The sequence below is a fragment of the Drosophila nasuta genome, chromosome 2R (genome assembly GCF_023558535.2).
Source record: "Drosophila nasuta strain 15112-1781.00 chromosome 2R, ASM2355853v1, whole genome shotgun sequence".
In the NCBI taxonomy this organism is placed as follows: Eukaryota; Metazoa; Arthropoda; class Insecta; order Diptera; family Drosophilidae; genus Drosophila; species Drosophila nasuta.
This window is the reverse complement of record NC_083456.1, coordinates 2,814,308-2,820,409: the sequence shown is the minus strand read 5'-3', so window position 1 is coordinate 2,820,409 and position 6,102 is coordinate 2,814,308. Positions and strand designations below refer to the sequence as shown.

Sequence of the window (6,102 nt, the reverse complement as noted above, 5' to 3'; positions counted from 1 at the left end):
TGGACACGTCGTCAGCACCCGTCCTAGGCGCCACTCGTTCGAGGGGAAGTTGTCTTCTTTTATGACGACCATGTCACCGATCCGAAGGTTCCGTGTAGGGGATTGCCATTTCGTCCGTTTGTGCAGCTCCTTCAGGTACTCATCTTTCCAACGGAAACAAAATTGTTGGTGGAGAGCCTTCAGTCGCTGCCATCGATTGAGGATGGAGGTGGCCGGTTGGTTAATTGGTGGTTCCAACACCGAAATAAGAGGGCCACCTATGAGGAAATGGCCAGGAGTGAGCGCTAGTAAGTCCGAAGGATCCTCGGACATAGGCGAAATCGGCCTCGAGTTCAGGCAGGTTTCGATCTTAGCGAGAAGAGTGGACAACTCTTCGAACGTATATTTCGAGGTGGATGTCGCCTTGTAAAAGAGTGCCTTAAAACTCTTTACGCCGGCTTCCCATAATCCACCCATATGCGGGGCGCCCGGCGGGTTGAAGTGCCAGGATAGGCTCTTGTGGGCGTGTTGTGCGATGATGCACTCCCTCGTCGCTTCCAAGAAGTCATTGGAGATCACCATGTCAGCTCCAACGAAGGTTTTCCCGTTGTCCGAGTACATCTGGTATGGACACCCGCGCCGTGCGATGAAACGGGAGAATGCGGCCAGGAATTTCTCCGTCGTGAGATCCGATGTTGCCTCCAAGTGGATCGCCTTCGTGCTGAAGCACACGAAGACGCAGACATACCCTTTGGTGATGAGGCAGGCTCGGCCAGTGTAATTCTTTATTTCGAATGGGCCGGCGAAGTCGACTCCAGTGTAAAAGGTCTCGAGTAGGACGCCCTTTCCTTGGGCAAGCCCCCATCATTTAGGTCTGCAATCTCTTCTTGTAGATCACGCAAACCTTGCAAGAGTTGATGGTGGATTTGACGAGGACCTTAAATTTTGGAATCCAGAATCTGGAACGGATCAGCCGCATGACGACTTGGTTACCCCCATGTAAGGATATACGATGGGTGAAGCGAACGAGTAGTCGTGCAAAGGACGAGGAATACGAGAGGATGATTGGATGACTCTCATCATAACGCAGCGAGTGGGACGCCCTCAGACGCCCACAGGCCCGTAGAATCCCCTTGCCATCGAGGAAAGGGTTCAAGTTTCGGATTGAACTTGAGGAATGAACCTGCTGCTTGGACTGCAGACAGTGGTATTCTTGTTGAAAAGTTTATCGTTGAGCCATGACGATTAGCCGCTCTTGGATCCGTGACATCTTATCCGCTTGGACCACGGTAGAGCTTGGAACTGCCAACTTCCGACTTCTATCGATGAATCTAAGAACATAGGCAGACGTGCTCAGTGCCTTGCCAAACTCAGAGAACTTACTCAAGAAGTCAGGAGTAGGAGGTAACTTAGCGACGTTGCACTTAATCCGCTGCTCCAGCAGAGTCTCCGGAATGGGACTTGGAGATGTTGGCCATTGATCCGACGGGAGATGAAGCCACTCTGGTCCATGCCACCACAAAGGATTACGCATCAATTCTTGTGGCAGGACACCTCGGCTTGCAAGATCTGCCGGATTGTGCTCGGATCGCACATGCGACCAGTTCTTGGCGTCGCTGGCTTGGACGATTTTGGCCACACGATTTGCCACAAAGGTTGTACATCTGCAGGGTGGCTTGTTCAACCAGGCGAGAACAATTGTTGAATCAGTCCAAAAGAAAGTCTGGAAACTTTCTGCTGGCAGCTCCAAACGTGGCACTGAGAGAGACTTGACAGGAGCCACCTTTGTCTTCGCAGTAAGGAGATGTGTGGAAACCTTGCTCGCCATCTCCACACGGACATAGATCGCTGCTCCATACGCCCTTTCTGACGCATCACAGAATCCGTGGTACTGGAGCTTCACTCGTGTCTGGAATTGGACCCATCTTGGAATCCGGATCTCTCCCAGAGCAGGATAGCTCTGGAGGTACTCCTTCCATTGGAGTAAAAGATCCGTGGGTAAATGCTCGTCCCATTCGTGCGTTCTCAGCCATATCTCCTGCATGAAGATCTTGGCTCGGATAACGAAATTGGCCAGCCACCCGGCTGGGTCGAAAAGCTTAGCGATGTGCGAAAGCACTTCCCTCTTCGTGTAGGAGTCCTGATGGGCAACTTCTGGTGGCATGAAGAAGAACTCGTCATCGTGAGCTTGCCACCTGATGCCCAGAGTTTTCGCCGTACTGGAGTCTTCGAGTTCGAGGAAATCTTCTCGAAGTAGATGGTCCTTTGGAATGTCCTTCAGCACGCTCTTCTGGTTCGACGTCCACTTCCTCAGCGGGAAGCCAGCGCTGTCCAGGGCTGCACACACTTCCGCAATGGTCCGGATGGCCTCTTCTTTCGTGTGTGTCCCCGCCAGGACGTCGTCCACGTACATGTTGTTGGAAATGACTCGGTTTGCGAGAGGATACTCCAAGCGTATGTCATCAGCAAGTTGCTGGAGGACTCGTAGAGCCAGGAAAGGCGCACAGTTGACACCGAATGTCACTGTGTTCAATTCGAAGTCACGGATCTCACCGTCCGACGTACGGAACAGAATTCGTTGGAACGGTGTGTGCTTCGAGTCCATGAGGATTTGGCGATACATCTTCGTTATGTCCGCATTGAACACATATCGATAGTATCGCCATCGGAGAATCTGCATCGTAAGATCCGATTGGGAGAATGGGCCCTGAATGAAGGATATCATTCAGACTCTTGCCATTTGAGGATGGACAAGATGCGTTGAAAACGACCCGCACCTTCGTTGTGGTGCTATCTGGTTTGAACACGGCGTGGTGAGGCAGGTAGAAATTAGGAGTCGTGCCAATCGCCTGAGGCGATATGGGTGTCATATGACCCAAGTCCACGTACTCCTGGAGAACGGCATTGTACTGTTCCATTAGAGAATCGTCTCTTGACAAACGATTCTCGTTCTTGAGGAATTGAGCCAACGCTATAGATCTGGAATGACCCAGTTCAATGCCATCGGGCTTCCGGAATGGAAGAGTCACCCGATATCTGCCACATGTACTACTCTCGTCGAAAACGCAGAAACAGTTGTCGACGTACTCTGGGAGACGGGGCCGGTAAGAATCCAGCCAAACACGGTTTCCTGCCCAAGGAGTGAGCCACAAATGTTTGGCCGGGAGCCGCTCAAGATGACCGACGGAAGGATATCCGCGCCAATTAGTATATCGATCTGAGCGCTCTTGTAGAAGTGTGGATCTGCCAGTTCTATCGCTGGTAGATCCTTGAGGAAAGTTCGCGGCATATCGAAGGAGGGCAGTTTGCCTGCCAACTGTGGAATTACGAATGCCGAAGTCTCGATATGGAGCCTCGGCTTCGTCGGAGAACCAATGCTGAAGTGACATAACTTCTGCGATTGGGCCGCAACTGCGTGATTTAGCCCGGATACCTGGGCTCGCACGGACTGGAAAGGCAACTTAATGCGTTGGAACAAACGCTCAGAAATGAAGGTCGCTTCGGACCCGGAATCAATTAGCGCACGTGCGGTGTATGAAGTGCCCAAGTGGCATACGTTGATGACCGCCGTGCTGAGAAGGACATTCTGAGCATTATTGGCAAAAGAAATTATGCACATTTGTTGCCGTTGGATTTGGAGTGGACTGTATATTGGAAGATGAAGAGGCACCATTGTGGGCACTATCGCCACGATGGAGAAGAGTGTTGTGCCGCCCTTTGAATGTAAAGCAATTGTGCGCACTCGTACACTCTCGGTGTTGGTGACCTCTTGCGAAACAGTTTAAACAGAGACTTTTCTGTTTGATGTATGTCATCCGCTCATTGACCGACATTTGCAAGAAACGCGGACACACCCGGACAGGGTGATTCTCCTTTGAGCACAAATCACACGATTTGCCTTTCGGAGTGACTCGGGCCTCAAAGGAGTTGACTCGCTTGGAATTCTGCGGACGGGATGGTCCTGCAGTCGCGTTCTGTGGGTTGGCAGTCTGTTTCACGTCCTCAATCGCTTCGAGCGTACGATAGCGCTCATTGAGGAACGTGCTCATATCCTGCCATGCGGGAATTCTCGCTTTGTCCACCAAAGATTGCTCCCACAACGAGAGTGTGAGCTTGGGGAGTTTGGACGAGCAGAGGAAAACGAGGATGCAATCTGCGAACGGGCTACAGACGGAAATGTCTGAATGCTCAAGAGCGGTCAAGCAACGCTGAATCGTGCTCTGCAGCTCCTTGATAGCTGCTCCCGACCCTTGGTTAACCGTGGACAGGTTGAACAGGATTTTTAACTGGCTTGTTATTAGCAAGCGCTTGTTTTCAAATCGTTCGCAGAGAGCACCCCAAGCCGACGCGAAACCATCGTTTGTCAGCGGAAATTTGGCTACGATTTCATTGGCCTCATCTGCGGTCTTCGAATTCAAATGGAAAAGTTTCTCAACCGGAGTCAACCTTGGATTGTTGACATAGATGGCCGTGAAAAGGTCACGGAAGGTCGGCCACCGCAAGTAATCCCCACGGAAAACTTCGGTGTCGACTGGAGGGAGCCCGCAGCCACTGGAGTTTACAGGAGGAACGGATGCTTCACTCCTGCTGGACCCGGGAACTTGGGTAATTTGCTCATACACTGCATAGCAGTGATCGTGTTTCGCCTCCATGGCCTGTGTGCCTTCACTGTCGCCGTCTCGATGCAGTGCATCAGCGCATGTGGAATAGGCGGCTTCGACACTGTCCCAGAGGGCTTGCAGCCGGTCACGACGGATCTCGTACGTGTGTACATTGTCGTCTTCGGCTGCAGGCCCTCTGACCCAACTCTCAAAGTGCACCAGTCTGTCGGAGACACTGACGAAGTTGCTGAGAGCCATTGCACGGGTTTCGCTAAGTTTAGCTTGGACGGAACGGGTAGTTGCCTGACTACGTGGAGCAGTCGAAGATGTACGCAACGGCGGAGTCTTTGCAGAAGCAGACGACGACGGACGATCGACCTTTACTCGGAGTTGAGCGGCAGGGGTGGCGGATTTAGACCCCGAAGGAGCGGGCGAAGCGGACGACAGGCGACGAGCTGTGGTCGGAAGCTTTAACGAGTGTTTTGAGTCCTTTTCGCTCTTTTGGCTCTTGGACATACTATGCTTCGGCAGTCACTTTAAAGTCTTTTCTCAACAAAGACTCACGGTAAAGCGGACAGCCGAAAGCAAGCACAAAATGGAGAAGAACTTCGGCTGTCACAGGATAGTGAGCAAAGCCGATACAAGAAAACAGACGAGGAAACAATCGCTGTTGGAAAAAACAAAAATTGTGTTGGAAAAAGCAAAATTGTTTAAATAAAAACACAAACAGCAGCGTGAATCTTTATTACTCGGTGTGATTGCTGCTGTTTATATACGTATACGGAGATGGATAATATATATGTATGTGTAATAACGGATTGGTATATATAATCTCAATGTATAAGGAGCATATACGGAGTGTATATGTAACGTGTACGGAAGTGTACGTGTATGTATGTGAATATGTTATATAATATCAATATATGAGGAACATATGCGGAGTGTATATGTATGTGAAGCAGTATACGTATATGTATGAGATAATATATATATATTATATGGGTAATACTGGACTTGAGTATATAACTTCAGTATGTATGGAGCATATACGGAGTGTATATGTGTGTAAGTGTCGTGTATGGAAGTGTACGTGTATGTATGTGTGCTGTATGTGGATGTATATATGTCGCATATATATATATATATATATATATATATATATATATATATATATATATATATATATATATATATGGAGTGTAGTGGACCTACGCGCGTTTGCTATTAGGAGAGCAACTCTCTTGTTATTTTGAATATAACAAGAAAACAGACAAACGCGATACGACAGCAAAAGAAATAGCAGAGTACACACAACCGCGGCCAAATCGGAAAATATTAGCGAACTCTTTTAAACTGTATAGATACTTACACATACATATACATATAAGGATATATATATATATATATACTGTGCCAAGTATACACAATGTAGAAAAGATGACTGAGAAAATGCCGGTAGAACGCTTATGTACTTATATATATGCTGTGTCACATATATATAAGGTACAACGAAAAAAATATG

The 6,102-nt window shown here is 49.0% G+C and overlaps 1 pseudogene; it reads right to left on the bottom strand.

Moving 5' to 3' along the window:
* Nucleotides 1–220: 220 nt before the first annotated feature.
* On the bottom strand, nucleotides 221–5,096 carry LOC132787887 (uncharacterized; annotated as a pseudogene).
* Nucleotides 5,097–6,102: the final 1,006 nt, after the last annotated feature.